The sequence below is a fragment of the Papio anubis genome, unplaced genomic scaffold (genome assembly GCF_008728515.1).
Source record: "Papio anubis isolate 15944 unplaced genomic scaffold, Panubis1.0 scaffold84, whole genome shotgun sequence".
In the NCBI taxonomy this organism is placed as follows: Eukaryota; Metazoa; Chordata; class Mammalia; order Primates; family Cercopithecidae; genus Papio; species Papio anubis.
In genome coordinates this window covers 80422-97526 of record NW_022168625.1, presented here as the reverse complement: position 1 = coordinate 97526, position 17105 = coordinate 80422, and the positions used below count along the sequence as shown (strand labels likewise).

Below are 17105 nucleotides of genomic sequence, written 5' to 3'. Positions count from 1 at the left end.
AGGAGTTGCACAGCTAGACCCCTCAAGATTTGAAACTTCCTTATTTGCTCCTAGGGGTAATATCATATTGTAAAACCTAAAATTGGTGCTTAAGATATTTTTCAGACCCTGCACTCAGATCAGCTGGTGCCACCCAGATCAATAAACTGGCTCATCTGGTCTTGTGGCCCCTACACAGGAACTGACTTAGTGCAAGAGGCTTCAAGTCCCTATAATTTCATCTCCAATCAGACCAATCAACACTCCCCACTTCCCAATCCCCTACCCACCATGTTATTCTTAAAACCCCCAGTCTCCCAATTTTCAGAAAGACTGATTTGAGTAACAATAAAACTCTAGTCTCCTACACAGCTGGCTCTGTGTGACTTAAATTCTATCTCTCTTTCAATTCCCCTGTCTTGATAAACTGGCTCTGTCTGGGCAGCAGGCAAGAAAAACCTGCTGAGTGGTTACACCTGTGTGTACATTTATGGGCATTTTTAATGTCTATATTAGGTTTTCTTATGTTTCAATTTCCTCAAATGTCTGCCAAACCTTAGTTATCTTGACATATTCAGGAACAGGGCAATGAAAACCTAATTGTATGGGCATGTGTGCCAGAGTGCTGGTAGGATTTTTTGGTGTTGAACTGGTCCTCATGCCCAAGGACTCCTATATTCCAGAATGTGAGGTCTTTGCTCTGGGCACCAACTTCAATACCAGCTGTCCATGTTCAATCCAGGCAGTCACTTTTTCTGAAGACATGAATCCTCCGATATTTTGCCTAAATGATGTTCGCTGGTAGATATCCTGTTCACCATGTGATTCATAGGATTGTTGTGACCTCTGTCTATAGATTTCTAATGTCCTTGTTTTTCAACTCACGATTCACTTATGCTTTTCATCATACCTGGCATTCCTGAGTCTTGAGCCTCTCCAGGCAGCAAGGAAGATCACCTCCTCCCGGACCCTGGCCACTCTGTCCTGCATCTTTCCAATATCTCTCTCAAAACTGCTTTCTGCCTGCCAGAAAATTGCAAAAATTGTCAACCACTAATGGTCACCTCACATTATCTTCATTATGGAGTGTTTATATATTTTTTAAACCTTGAAACTCAGGGATCTGAGATGGTGAAGGACATGACATGTGATCAGCATGCTATCTTGAACCAATAATCTTCTCAGACCTTTAAAGCAACTATAAAGCTAAAATGCTAATAAATTACTAAATGGAAATGTGAGAATCATGCTTGCAAGATGATTATTATTATTTGATACAGGGTCTCATTCTGTCACCCAGACTGGAGTGCAGTGGTGAGATCTCAGCTCACCACAACCTCCACCTCCCAGGTTCAAGCAATTCTCCTGTGTCGGCCTTCTGAGTAGCTGGGATTACAGGCACACACCAACAAGCCTAGCTAATTTTTGTATTTTTACTGCAGACAGGGTTTCACCATGTTGGCCAGGCTGGTCTCAAACTCCTGACCTCAAATGATCCACCCACCTCGGCCTCCCAAAGTGCTGGGATTATAGGCGTGAGCCACCGTGCCAGGCCACAAGATTATTTTTGAGGGATAATTTGAAGAATGGGTATATGAAAAAAATTAAATTATTTAAAGCATTTGGGAAGCTTGTTAAAATTTAAATTACCATGCCACACTACTAATTAAATTGGGGTTTATAAGACAGGATACATACACACTAAAATTTAAGAAGAAATAAAAGAATGATAAATGAGAACTCATATCTTAGTTTGAGTATTCGTAAAGGGATTTTAAATATCTCTACCTGAATACTCAGAGAAAACTCTGTTGCCTATTAAAAACCAAAATGTAAAAGGTAAAAGGCGAAAGATTTATGCGATCTGAAGTATAATAATAATAAATAAATAAATAAATAAATAAATAAATAAATAAAAAGATTTGGATAAAAAAATAAATAAATAAATTATCTTTCTAATGCAAAAAAAAAAAAATGTTCGTGATACACAAGTCTCAATAAACAAAAGCATGATCTTTTCCAATATTTTTTATGATTCTAAAACCTTTCCTTAAATATAAAGAAAAGGGATTGATTTCTCATTGCTTACTCGACAGCCCTGCAGAATAATAGGTGAGTGCACATTATGTCAATCATAGGAAACGTGATAATGCTGCAGTTTCTATGAGACTTACTCAGGGTTTAGGTTGACTCTCCAAGTCAGGCATGTTAATAACCTGTGACAATTTTAGTTTCTACTCTGCTCTCAATCCCTATGCAAACACCAGCGGCTGCTTTAAATATTCAAAGTACAAATGCATCATCATGGCCATCTGTTTTTACTCCCATTTCTCATGATGTCTCTGACTTAACTAATGCAAACATCATTTTAAAAGTAATCATCATCAGAGTAGTGTGAATTGTTTTAAGTTAAATTCACATCTCTGAAGATGACTAATGGAAAACACCAATGTGGACGGATGTTTTCATTTGGGGAAATGTGTTATATCCCTTCAAACAAATCCCATAATCTACCCCCACAATTTCTACTGCTTAACAAAGTAATCAAGTAAAATATAATAATTTAATTATATTATGTTTTCAACTTATTGTACCACATTGTTCTCACTCAGCTTGGTTTGACATCCCCTTTAATGTTAACTCTATTAACAATAGTGGCTTTAGCTCCAAAAGGCATTGAATTTCTATCATCTAAAATAAACCAACCATCAGACTATTTTGTAACAGTCTTTACCCAAATAGCAGTATGTTAACCTAACTTAACTGGTTCTATACAGGATACCCAAGGCCTTTGCAAACCTAAGACAGCAATAAATTCTCAGAAGAAATTATAAAAGTAATAATCTTCTCTTTCTCAGAAATGGCAGTAGCCGGAAAAGTCTAATTTGGATTCACATGTCCTATAATTTATTTGGTTGCGTGGCTATCAAGATGAACAAATAAGGAATGCAATGAATACCTGAGGGCCTGTTGGTCTTAACAGAATGATGTAATTGATTGAAAGATACCCAGAGAGCCAGGCAAAGGCTACATGTTCCTTTAATGTAAGTAAAGGATTCAGGTTGCAACATGTAGTTTTCTACATACACCAAATATGAAGTGGCAGCACTCTGAGGCAGAGGTCAGGCTTCCCTGCCTCCAGGCCCCATAAAACATTCACTATCAGGATAATGTCTCTTTGGGGTGAAGACCTACTGTGGCCTTCAGGAAATTACCTTTGTATTTCTACTGGTGGATTTATACTTTCATTCCCATCAACTCTTCCAAACTCAAGTAATGTGCCTACCCGCCAGTAGCTACAAGTTACAAAGTAACAATCCTAGCACATACCATAGTGTTTACTATAGGACCTAGTGAAAGTCAGCTTCCCAGGAACAATTTTCTACAAACTAGGCTCAGGTTTTAGATTTAATGGAATCTAAGCTTTCACGGAATAATTATCGGCTCAGTGTTGTCAATTTTAAATTGAGCTCCATCTTGCCAACAGCATAGTTTGTTTAGAGTAATGTGTGAAGGTAAGGAGAAGACTGAATTAATCTAACCCATCTATCATTGTAACTTTCATTTAATTGTGTAAAACAGCCAAAAGAGGAAAGGAAATCAATCTATTATGTTGTCAAAAGATGTAAATGAAACTTTAAATCAAGCATTAAGAAACTTAAGTGAATGCAGTTATTTTCAGTAGATAATACCACACTGTGTACTAAACAGAACTGTTTCATTTATCAGTACTAAATAATATAAAAAATCTTTCCTACATTGAGAAAATAAGCTCTACTAATTTTTAATAAGGTCTTATAATGTACTCAAATGCAATGATAGACCCCTATATTTTTAGCTGAATTCTGTCCTCTCAAAATTCATGTGTTTGTTGATGTCCTAACCCCAGAATGTGACCGTACTTGGAGATAGGACATTCAAAGACGTAATTAAGATTAAATAAAGTCATAAGGGTGGGCTCTGATCCACTCTGACTGGTATCCTCATAACAAGAGAAAATTTGGACACAGAAAGAGATATCAGGTATGTGTCTGCACAGAGGAAAGACCACCTGAGGGCACAGCAAGGAGGCAGCCAGCCATCTGCGAGCCAGTGAGAGAGGCCTCAAAGGGACCTGCTGATACCTTGGTCTTGGACTTCCAGCCTCCAAAACCCTAAGAAAATACATTTCTGTTGTTTAAGCCACCCAATCTGTGAGATTTTGTTTGCAGCCCTAGCAAACTAATACCACCCTTATTCACTCAACAGATATTATCTGAATGTGATCACAGGCTGGATGGGTGCTAGCTGCTGGGCTGGGTACAGAGGCTGCTCCTCTCACTCATATGCTCTCTTTCTTTCTCTCTCTCTCTCTCTTTTGCGTGCGCACGCGCACACACACACACACACACACACACACACACACACACGGTATTAATCCATTGTTTTTTAAATTATTGCCTAACTCTGCTTGAGCAACGAATGTACTTCAGTATAATGTTCTGATTATATTTATATCATTAAGTTGAAAATAGTATTTTAACAACTGGCATTTTATTATACTCATCAGTTTTTAAAATCTCTTTTAATGTGAAATATAGATCTATGGACAAACTTTGACATATGTGAACATCTCAAATGTTCAGAAATATTGTATTTCTGAATTCCAGAGTTTAAAAAGAACTCTTCATGTAAATCTTGTATGCTTTCCTGCAACCTAACCTAACCTAACCATCAGTGCACAAAGATATTTAGTATTTTTAATATTTCCCTAGTATTTCATTTGTTTCAGGTATTCCTTTACCACTTTAAATATTTTATTCCTAGTACTTTGATTTAGACCTTCTTTGGAACAAATAATGTCCTTTCAAGCATTTCTCTTCAGGGATTCTAAGCAAAGTGATATTAAGTGAGCATAGTTATTACTTCTGTGGAGTCAACCATCTGCAATGAAAACGTTTTGATGTATTAATCTTCTGAATTCATGTTGCCTCGATTATATTTGGCACATATGTCAATGCATTTATTAATGATACTTTTTGAAAGGGAGAACTTTTCAATTCTCCTTCCTTCTTTGGTCTCAAATACATATATAGACTGGTAAAATTAACAGTTTGCAGTAATATGAGGTATCTTGTTTTGTTTGGTTTACCCCTGGCTTTAGTCATTAATCCCCCACTTAGTTTTTTAAGTCAATTTAACACTGTTGAAAGCAATCTCAAAATAATGTTTGGAAAAATGTTGTGCCAAGATAGATTACTTCGCTCCACTGCCTTACTGCAAAATTTTTCCAAGAAGATAGGACACTTGGGCAGAGGAAAAGAGAAATTACTGGAGTACAAAATAAGTAACTTGAGCTATTTCCCATTACGTAGTTCAATTAGTGACAATGAATTTAATCTTGTGAATTAGATAACTTTCTAGCTTTGAGAAAGAAGTTGTACATTCTGGTGAGAAAATAATATTTATAAATATTAACTAAAATTAAACATAAAGTACTTAAGGAGATTATGGACCTTTCTGGCTTCAGAAAATTAATTTCTTTAAATGTTCTTTTCAGGTTTTGACATTCTTAGAAATGATATGACAGTCATAAAAAATTCAAAAATTAAGTATATGGATAGTAAAATAGAAAATATTCATAAATTATTCAATTCATTATAATTCTGGAAAACTGAGAAAATATAAATGTACTTATAATCATAATTTAAAATGATTTTTAAAAACAAAATTCTTGAATGTATTAAGGCATATAATTCCCTTTGACAAAATTGTTAAGTGATGTCCAGCTATTATGTGTTTTAGAAATAAACCCTCTAAACCTTTAAGTCAAAAAAATATGAAATTCCATCAAGAATCAGACTTAACTAATTGTTAATATCAATAGTTAATGAAGAAATAAGAAAAGACAGAATGAAGGTTGAGATAATTAAGAAAATAGTTCTGTTATTTATAAATAATAAGTGATTAATAGTAAAGTTTAAAATAAAATAATATCAATGTGAAAATTCAGAGCAAAATAATTTTTAAGAAAAACTTTAGATTTTTAGTTGTACTTACGGATATAATATTTCACCTCTATCCACAAAACAAAGAACTTCTTTGGTAAACATGGTGATTCAAATAATAGTCACATTAAAGCAGAAAAGTGAGGGAAAACTCTCCATGCCATTATTGAAACTTTACCTAAAAACCAAAATGAGATACAGAAATGCATGTAATACATGCATTTGACCTGTTGGGATACAAGACCATCCGCAAAAGGATTTGGTATAATTTGTAAAGTGCAGCAGAGGAAGATGTAGAACTCCTGTCTTGACCTTAATCTCCAAGAAGTACATTAACTACTTTGCCTGATGCTTTTAATTAGGTTCTGCCCATGAGGAGGTAGGAGATTAGATGGCCACTTGGGATATGTTTCTGTCACAAGATCTATTACTACCTCATCATCTGGAGCACCAAGCACTTTCATTCAGAAAAATGTTTGGTAAGTTTCTATATTGCATATGTCATAATTTCATTAGGATATTCTGTTTTTAAAACCCTGCAGTTTGAATCCTAAGAATTACTTGAAGCTGAAAATAAAGTATTATACCTGTTGCAACTGAGTTCAGAGATGTGTGTTTTTTTATTACGTTCAATGTCACTAACACCTGAACAGAGCAGAAAACTGTGCTCTCAGCCTTAAGTATTGGTGATTGTACCAATTTTCAGAGAGGATCTAGATCTCTTAGTAAGAGAAGAAAAAAGAACTTTATGTTAAAAGAAAATTTAAGGTTTAATAGAGTTAGCGGCATAATAGAGTTGGTGGCATCTTCAATGTCATATTTGTAAGAAAATACAAAAGAATATTTGCCACTAAATACTACTCTATTAAATAGCATCCTAAAGATAGACTCAAATAACCATATAATTAATTTTTAACACCTTCAGAAAACTTCTCAAACTTACTACTGTATAAATAGAATGATGATTATAGTTTCTGATCAGATGAATACTAGCAGGAACTAGGCATTCTTAAATGCTAATATTGCATCAGCAGTCAACAACATAGCTCCTAAGATTTTCTGACACTTTCACAACCCAGCTGCTGACATGTACCACGGAGTGCACTAAAGGTGAATAAAGAGGTTGCACAGAAGAAAACTCACTTTATTTGACTGGGGAGAAATAAAGTCTGCAGTATTGCCACAAAGTGGGGTCATCTGAGCAGAGAGAATGCATTGACAGCGTACCACATACAGATCTATTCTACAGAGTGCAGATTGCTGGTACCTAAAACATGACGGTGGGAGTGCCAGTGAGTGAGACTGCACAGATCCACAAATGCTAGATCATATAAAGCCTTGTGTGTCATGCTAAGGAGCTTGAATTTATCTCTAAAAGCCAGTGGTACAATTGCATTAGAGAAATGTCTTGGCACAATTCACACTATTAAAAGATTAAACTGGCCACAGTATAGAAACCTGACCAAGAAAGCGGGGAAGGGTTGGGGTGGGAGGATTATGTTAAAATTGAAAGCAAGAAGACTTTTAGTAAAACTGCAATTGTTGGCCAGGCGTGGTGGTTCACACCTGTAGTCTTAGCACTTTGGGAGGCCGAGACAGGAGGATCACCTGAGGTCAGGAGTTTGAGACCAGCCTGGCCAAAAGAGTGAAACCCAATCTCTACTAAAGATACAAAAATTAGCTGGGCATGGTGGCACATGCCTGTAGTCCCAACTACATGGGAGGCTGAGGCAAGGGAACCGCTTGAACCCAGGAGGCAGAGGTTGCAGTGAGCTGAGATCACGCCATTGCAGTCCAGCCTGGGTGACAGAGCAAGACTCTGTCTTACAAACAAACAAAAAACAAAAGTGAAAAAAAAATCACTACAATTGTTAATCACATAAGAGAGGGTAAATGCCTACTTACAGAAGGAGTAGGTAAAAAAATGTTACAGGTAGAATCAACAGACCTTGGTGAATAGTTTTGTTGATTGAAGTTATGTAAAAAAAATTCCTGAACCGTGATGCTTACTTAATCTTTTATTGAATTGCAAAACCCTTTGCAAATCTGAAAAGCCATGATCCATAAAAATGCACACATAAAACACCGCATTTTGATGAGTTGACTGATCTCCTGAGAAACTATTATTAAATTTCTTGGTTAAGAGTCATTGATAGAAGTTTTCTTTCAAATTTCTATCTTGAGTGATTAAACAGATTGTAATGCTACCAGGTAAGAAATGTAATAGAGTTGATGGCAGAAATTTGGAAGAAAATCAGTTCAGTCTTATAATGTGATGTTTGAGGTTCCTAATGCAGAAAGTAATGGAGAGAAAACAGTTGTATTTCTGGATCTAGAACTCAAAAGAAGGATCTAAGCTGGAAAAACTGGCTTAAAGGCCCAAATAGTATAATAAATGACAGTGAAAAGGATAAGATTACTTAAGTAGAGGATAGAATTATAGAAGCAGTCAATTAGATGTGGTGGATGCTGTCATGTGCCAACCAGATCTTGCTTACAGAAATGGAAGACTGACTTCAACTATTTCTGAGATTGCTGTTGGCAGATAGTCCTCAACTGTCAGCCTCTTGGGAATTTCCTCTGGTTGAAGAGCATTGTCTTGTACGAGTTCTTGCCCGCTTCCTGCATTGAATGGCTATATCCAATGATTGCTTGATACAGGAATAAAAAGTGCTGCCACTTTCCCCTGATCCTCCCCTGTACATCCTCTATACACACAAATATGGAAACTGCAGAGTTCCACAGGTGGTTGGCTGAGGCCTTCATTGATTGCCACAAAACCTATGCCTTTTCGTCTTCCCAGTCCTGCATCCTTCCTCTCTCTTCTTCCTCATTGCTCTCAAATGAAGCACGCCCTAATACATGTCAAGCATGCTAATCTCCATCTCAAAATCTTCCTCCTGGCCACTCCAGCATGCAACATAAACATCAGGGAGAGACACCATTTCAAACTTTCAGGCAGAGTGAAAGAATAAAAGACCTGAAAGTTTTTAAAGAGATCATCTCAACACCACATACACACATCTTTAGCATACAATGCCAACTCAGTTGTTTATTACTGTAATAAATCTTATTAACCATGTCAAAGAAAATCATATTATCTCAGCAGATGCCAACAAATCATGTATCACAAAATTCATCTTCTATTCTTCAATTTTTAAACTCTTAGTAGCACAGAAGTACATATTTGCTTAACCTGCTAAAAATACATGACTCAAAACAAATAAGCACATTATGCTTAATAATGATACTTTAAATGCTTTTTTAAAATATACTTTAAGTTCTGGGATACATGTGCAGAATGTGTAAGTTTGTTACATAGGTATACATGTGCCATGGTGGTTTGCTCCACCCATCAACCCGTCATCTACATTAGGTATTTCTCCTAACATTATCCCACCCCTTTCCCCGAAACCCCTGACAAGTCTTGGTGTATGACGTTCTCCTCCCTGTGTCCATGTGTTCTCATTGTTAAGCTCCCACTTATGAGTGAGAATATGTGGTGTTCCGTTTCCTGTTACTGTGTTAGTTTGCTGAGAATGATGGTTTCCAGCTTCATCCATGTCCCTGCAAAGGACATGAGCTAATTCTTTTTTATGGCTGCATAGTATTCCATTGTGTATATGTGCCACATTTTCTTTATCCACTCTATCATTGTCGGGCATTTGGGTTGGTTCCGAGTCTTTGCTATTGTAAATAGTGCTGTAATAAACATATATGTGCATGTTTCTTTCTAGAATGATTTATAATCCTTTGGGTATATACCCAGTAATGGGATTGCTGGGTCAAAAGGTATTTCTGGTTCTAGATCTTTGAGGAATCGCCACACTGTCTTCCACAATGGTTGAACTAATTTACACTCCCACCAACAATGTAAAAGCATTCCTATTTCTCCACATCCTCTTCAGCATCTGTTGCTTCCTGACTTCTTAATGGATCGCCATTCTAACTGGAATGAGATGGTATCTCATTGTGGTTTTGATTTGCATTTCTCTAATAACCACTGATGATGAGCTTTTTTCCATGTTTGCTGGCAGCATAAATGTCTTCTTTTGAGAAGCGTCTGTTTATATCCTTCACCCACTTTTTGATGGGGTTGTTTTTTTCTTGTAAATTTGTTTAAGTTCCTTGTGGATTCTGGATATTAGCCCTCTGTCAGATGAATAGATTGCAAAAATGTTCTCCCATCTGTAGGTTGCCTGTTCACTCTGATGATAGTTTCTTTTGCTGTGCAGAAGCTTTTTAGTTTAATTAGATCCCATTTGTCAATTTTGGCTTTCACTGCAATTACTTTTGGTGTTTTAGTCATGAAGTCTTTGCCCATGTCTATGTCCCGAATAGTATTGCCTAGGTTTTCTTCAAGGGTTTTTATGGTTTTAGGTGTTATATTTAAGTCTTTAATACTCTTATGTTAATTTTTGTATAATGCGTAAGATAGGGGTTCAGTTTCAGTTTTCTGCATATGGCTAGCCTGTTTTTCCAACACGGTTTATTAAATAGGAAATCCTTTCCCCACTGCTTGTTGTTGTCAGGTTTGTCAAAGATCAGATGGTTGTAGATGTGTGGTGTTATTTCTGAGGCCTCTGTTCTGTTCCATTGGCCTGTATATCTGTTTTGGTACCAGTACCATGCTGTTTGGTTACTGTAGCCTTCAAACTATACTGTAGTATAGTTTGAAGTCAGGTAGCATGATGCCTCCACTTTGTTCTTTTTGCTTAGCATTGTCTTGGCTATACAGGCTCTTTTTTGGTTTCATGTAAAATTTAAAGTCGTTTTTTTCTAATTCTCTGAAGAAACTTAATGGTAGCTTGACGGAAATAGCATTTAATCTATAAACTACTGTGGGCAGTGTAGCCATTTTCACAATATTGATTCTTCCTATCCATGAGAATGGAATGTTTTTCCATTTGTTTGTGTCCTCTCTTGTTTCCTTGAGCAGTGGTTTGTAGTTCTCCTTGAAGAGGTTCTTCACATCCCCTGTAAGTTGGATTCCTAGGTATTTTATTCTCTTTGTAGCAATTATGAATGGGAGTTCACTCATGATTTGGCTCTCTGTTTGTCTGTTACTGGTGTATAGGAATGCTTGTGATTTTTGCACATTGACTTTCTATCCTGAGACTTTGCTGCAGTTGCCTATCAGTTTAAAGAGATTTTGGGCTGAGATGATGGGGTTTTCTAAATATACAATCATGTCATCAGCAAACACAGACAATTTTACTTCCTCTCTTTCTATTTGATAATGCTTTATTTCTTTCTCTTGCCTGACTGCTCTGGCCAGAACTTCCAATACTATGTTGAATAGGAGTGGTGAGAGAGGGCATCCCTGTCTTGTGCCGGTTTTCAAAGGAAACGCTTCCAGCTTTTGCCCATTCAGTATGATATTGGTTGTGGGTTTGTCATAAATAGCTCTTATTATTTTGAGATATGTTCCATCAATACCTAGCTTATTGAGTGTTTTTAGCATAAAGGGGTTTTGAATTTTATCGAAGGCCTTTTCTGCAACTATTGAGATAATCATGTGGTTTTTGTCATTGGTTCTGCTTATGTGACGGATTACGTTTATTGACTTGTGTATATTGAACCAGCCTTGCATCCCAGGGATGAAGCGGACTTGGTCATGGTGGATAAGCTTTTTGATGTGCTGCTGGGTTCGGTTTGCCAGTATTTTGTTGAAGATTTTCACAATGATGTTCAAGGGATACCGGCCTGAAATTTTTGTTGTTGTTGTCTCTGCCAGGTTTTAGTATCAGGATGACGCTGGCCTCATAAAATGAGTTAGGTAGAAGTCCCTCTCTTTCTATTGTTTGGAATAGTTTCAGAAGGTATGGTACCAGCTCCTCTTTGTACCCCTGGGAGAATTTGGCTGTGGATCCGTATGGTCCTGGGCTTTTTTTGGTTAGTAGGCTATTAATTACTGTCTCAGTTTCAGAACTTGTTATTGGTCTATTCAGGGATTCTATTTCTCCTGGTTTAGTATTAGGAGTGTGTATGTGTCCAGGAATTTATCCATTTCTTCTAGATTTTCTAGTTGATTTGTTTAGAGGTGTTTATAGTATTCTCCAATGGTAGTTTGTATTTGTGTGGATCAGTGGTGATCTCCCCTTTATCATTTTTTTGTTTTGTCTATTTGATTCTTCTTTCTTTTCTTCTTTGTTTGTCTGGCTACTAGTCTATCTATTTTGTTAATCTTTCCCAAAAACCAGCTCCTGGGTTCATTGATTTTTTGAAGGGTTTTTTGAGTCTCTATCTCCTTCAGTTTTGCTCTGATCTTAGTTATTTCTTGTCTTCTGCTAGTCTTTGAATTTGTTTGCTCTTGTTTCTCTAGCTGACTTTTAGTTGTGATGTTAGCGTGTCGATTTTCTCATGTGGACATTTAGTACTATATATTTCCCTCTAAACACTGCTTTAGCCGTGTCCCAGATATTCTGTTATGCTGTGTCTTTTTTCTCATTGGTTTCAAATAACTTATTTATTTCTGCTTTAATTTCATTATGTACCCAGTAGTCATTCAGGAGTAGGTTGTTCAGTTTCCATGTAGCTGTGCAGTTTTGAGTGAGTTTCTTAATCCTGAGTTCTAATTTAATTGCACTGTGATCTGAGAGACTGTTTTTCATGATTTCCATTCTTTTGCATTTGCTGAGGAGTGTTTTACTTCCAATTATGTGGTCAATTTTAGAATAAGGGCTATGTGGTGCTAAGAAGAATGCACATTCTGTTGATTTGGGGTGGAGAGTTCTGTAGATGTCTATTAGGTCCACTTGGTCCAGAGCTGAGTTCAAGTGCTGAATATGCTTGTTAATTTTTCATCTTGTAAATATCTGTCTAATATTGACAGTGCGGTGGTAAAGTCTCCCACTATTATTGTGTGGGAGTTTCAGTCTCTTTGTTGGTCTCTAAGAACTCACTTTATGAATCTGGGTGCTCTTGTATTGGGTGCAAATATATTTAGGATAATTAGCTCTTCTTGTTGCAGTGATCCCTTTACCATTATGTAATGACCTTCTTTGTCTCTTTTGATCTTTGTTGGTTTAAAGTCTGTTTTATCAGAGACTAGGATTGCAACTCCTGCAACTTTGCTTTCCATTTGTTTGGTAAATATTTCTTTATTTTGAGCCTATGTATGTCTTTGCACATCAGTAGGTTCTCCTGAATACAGCACACTGATGGGTATTGACTCTTTTTCCAGTTTGCCAGTCTGTGTCTTTTAATTGGGGCATTAGGCCATTTACATTTAAGGTTAATATTATTATGTGTGAATTTGACCCTGTCATTATGATTCTAGCTGGTTATTTTGCGCATTAGTTGATGCAGTTTCTTCATAGAGTCCATGGTCTTTACATTTTGGTATGTTGTTGCAGTAGCTGGTAATGGTTTTTCCTTTCCATATTTACTTCATCCTTCAGGAGCTCTGGTAAGGCAGGCCTGATGGTGACAAAATCTCTTAGCATTTGTTTGTCTGTAAAGGATTTTATTTCCCCTTCAATTATGAAGCTTAGTTTGGCTGGATATGCCATTCTGGGTTGAAAATTCTTTTCTTTAAGAATGTTGAATATGGGTCCCCACTCTGTTCTGGCTTGTACGGTTTCTGCTGCAAGATCCACTGTAAGTCCAATGGACTGCTTTTTTTTTTTTTTTTTTTAGACAGAGTCTTGCTCTGTCACCCAGGCTGGAGTGAAGTGGCACGATCTTGGCTCACTGCAAGCTCTGCCTCCTGGGTTCACACTATTCTCCTGCCTCAGCCTCCCCAGTATCTGGGACTACAGGTGCCCACCACCACACCTGGCTAATGTTTTTGTATTTTTAGTAGAGATGGGGTTTCACCATGTTAGCCAGGATGGTCTCAATCTCCTGACCTCGTGATCCACCTGCCTCGGCCTCCCAAAGCACTGGGATTACAGGCATGAGCCACTGCGCCCAGGCAGTCCAATGGACTTCTTGTTGTGGGTAACCTGACCTTTCTCTCTGGCTACCCTTAACATTTTTCCCTTCACTTCAACCTTGGAGAATCTGACGATTATGTGTCTTGGAGTTGTTCTTCTCAAGGAGTATCTTAATGGTGTTCTCTGTATTTCCTAAATTTGAATATTGCCCTGTCTTGCTAGGTTGGGGAAGTTATCCTGGATAATATCCTGAAGTGTATTTTCCAACTTCGTTCCATTCTCCCCATCACTTTCTGGTACACCAATCAAACATAGTCCCATATTTTGTGGAGACTTTGTTCATTCCTTTTCATTCTTTTTTCTCTCATCTTGTCTTCACACTTTATTTTCATTAAGTTGATCTTACATCTCTGATATCCTTTCTTCCGCTTGATTGATTTGGCTATTGATACTTGCGTATGCTTCACGAAGTTCTCGTGCTGTGTTTTTCAGCTCCACCAGGTGACTTATGTTCTTCTCTGAATTGGTTATTCCAGTTAGCCGTTCCTGTAACCCTTTACCAACGTTCTTAGCTTCCTTACACTAGGTTAGAATATGCTCCTTTAGCTTGGAGGAGTTTGTTATTACCCACCTTCTGAAGACTACTTCTGTCAATTTGTCAAATTCATTCTTTGTCCAGTTTTGTTCCCTGGCTGGCAAGGAGTTGTAATCCTTTAGAGGAGAAGAGACATTCTGGGTTTTGGAATTTTCAGCATTTTTGCTCTGGTTTTTCCTCATCTAACAGGTCCCTCTGCTTCAAGTGAGCTGGAATTTGCTGGAGGTCCACCCTAGACCTTGTTTACCTGAGTGTCACCAGAGGAGGCTGCAGAGTAGCAAAGATTGCTGCCTGCAAGGGACACCCGCCAGATGCCAGCCGGACCTCTCCTGTATGAGGTGTCTGTCAACCCCTGCTGTGAGGTGTCTCCCTGTCAGGAGGCATGGGGGTCAGGGACCTACTTGAGGAGGCAGTCTGTCCCTTAGCAGAGCTCGGACACTGTGCTGGGAGATCTGCTGCTCTTTTCAGAGCTGGCAGGCAGGAACGTTTAATCTGCTGAAGCTGTGCCCACAGCCTCCCCTTCTCCCAGGTGCTCTGTCCCAGGGAGATGGGAGTTTTATCTATAAGCCCCTGATGGGGGCTGCTGCCTTTCTTTCAGAGATGCCCTGCCCAGAGAGGAGGAATCTAGAGACAGTTTAACTACAGCGGCTTTGCAGAGCTGTGGGGGGTTCCGCCCAGTTCAAACTTCCTGGCAGCTTTGTTTACACTGTGAAAGGAAAATCAGTTACTCAAGCCTCGGTAGTGGTGGATGCCCTTCCCCCTACCAAGCTCGAGTGTCCCAGGTCGACTTCAGACTGCTGTGATGGCAGCAAGAATTTCCCGTCAGTGGATCTTAGCTTGCTGGGCTCCCTGGAAGTGGGATCTGCTGAGCAAGACCATTTGGCTTCCTGGCTTCAGCCCCCTTTCCAGGGGAATGAAGGGTTCTGTCTCACTGGCATTCCAGGCACCACCGGGGTGTGAAAAAACTCCTGCAGCTAGCTTGGTGTCTGCCCAAACGGCCACCCAGTTTTGTGCTTGAAACCCAGGGCCCTGGTATTGTAGGCACCTGAGGGAATCTCCTGCTCTGCAGGTTCGGAAAACCATGGGAAAAGCATAGTATCTGGGCCATATAGAACCATCCCTCATGTCACAGTCCCTCACAGCTTCCCTTGACAAGGGGAGGGAGATCCGCGAGCCCTTGAGCTTCCAGGGTGAGGTGATGCCCTACCCTGCTTCTGCTAGCCCTCTGTGTGCTGCACCCACTGTCTAACCAGTCCCAGTGAGATGAGCTGGGTACCTCAGTTAGAAATGCAGAAGTCACCGGCCTTCTGCATTGGTGTCCCTGGGAGCTGCAGACTGGAGCTGTTCCTATTTTAGCCATCCTGCCCTGAAACCCTAACTGCTTTTTTAGAGTAACAAGCTAAAGATTCCCTCCATCGTGACTATAACTTAATATTGTTCTCAATCTACTAATTGAAACAAAAATAGATAATAGGAATAAGTGATAAATATAGGAAGGGAGAAGATAAATTTAAAATAATTGCAAACAGTATAGTTTCTTTGCTAGATAACACGAAAGAATGGACTGAAAAACTACCCTATATACTAGTAAATTACAAAATGTATATACAAAAATAGGTAGCTTTTTAGAACACTGTTGAATTATTTTAAAAAATGATTCTATTTGAAATAACCATTGTAAAAAAGACCTACATATAAATCCAATAATCAAAAAGACACACTATTGTGCTTTAAATGTCGACTGAGGAGCATAAAATATTTAAGGAAATGAGTAGACAAATCACTTTCTTGTATGGAATGACTTAATACATTTCTATTTCTCTCTCTTACTAGTACAATATAAATTCAAATACCTAGAAGAGCTTCAAAGTGTACAGAAGGATTGTAAATTCCAATTGGGAAAAAAGGAGAAAAGCCTAGACATTTCTAAGAATAAAAGTTGTAATAATTAAATCAGCTTGTTAAATGAATTTTAAAAACAGACAAACAGATGAATAGAACAGGAGAGAGTCAAAAATGAAACCAAGTTCAGATGGGAATTTATTTTATGGCAAAGGTAATGATTCAAATTAGTGGAGAAAGAAAAAGATTACTCAAATTGTCTTAGAAAAATCAGACAACCTTATCCTCACAAATAGATGAAATATGTAAGCATACATATATTGGTAGAAGAAAAGTAAATTTATATTATAAGAGTTGGGATGACATTTGGAAGCTGAACATGAAACAGATAAGCAAGAGTAGCTTCCCTGCCATTCCTCAGACACATTAGGCCCTCTAGAAACTCAAGGCCCTTACGTTTCCAGAAGGCTTTTCCTGGACTTCTTTCATCAACCCTGCACCAAACAGCCTCATGACTTGCTCACTTCCTTCAGATTTTCATTCAAATGTTATCTTAGTGAGGTCTGTGGTCTCAAATTGCAACCCCCACTAATCTCACTCCTCTATTCTGTTTCCTTGCATTAATTTTTCTACTTTACCACTAGAAACCATCTAATATATTCCATATTATTGTACTTATTTATCTTGTTTATCATCTAACTTCCCCAACGAGACAGCAAGCTTCATAAAAGCAAAGATGCTTTTTCTGTTTTGTTTGCTTCTCGATGCCTACAAGACTGCCTAAGACGTACTAAATGCTCAAAATATATTTTATAAGTAAGA

At 38.0% G+C, this 17105-nt stretch overlaps 1 long non-coding RNA gene across 3 annotated transcripts in view; it reads right to left on the bottom strand.

Moving 5' to 3' along the window:
- Positions 1 to 17105, bottom strand: part of LOC116273540 — a 277498-nt gene that overhangs the window by 191205 nt on the left and 69188 nt on the right. Inside the window, exon 2 of one of the 3 annotated variants that reach the window (XR_004181861.1) lies at positions 890 to 1002. The exons of the other annotated variants lie outside the window; for them this stretch is intronic. This is a non-coding gene — a long non-coding RNA (uncharacterized LOC116273540). The remainder of the gene's footprint in view (positions 1 to 889; positions 1003 to 17105) is intronic. 3 annotated transcript variants of the gene reach the window in all.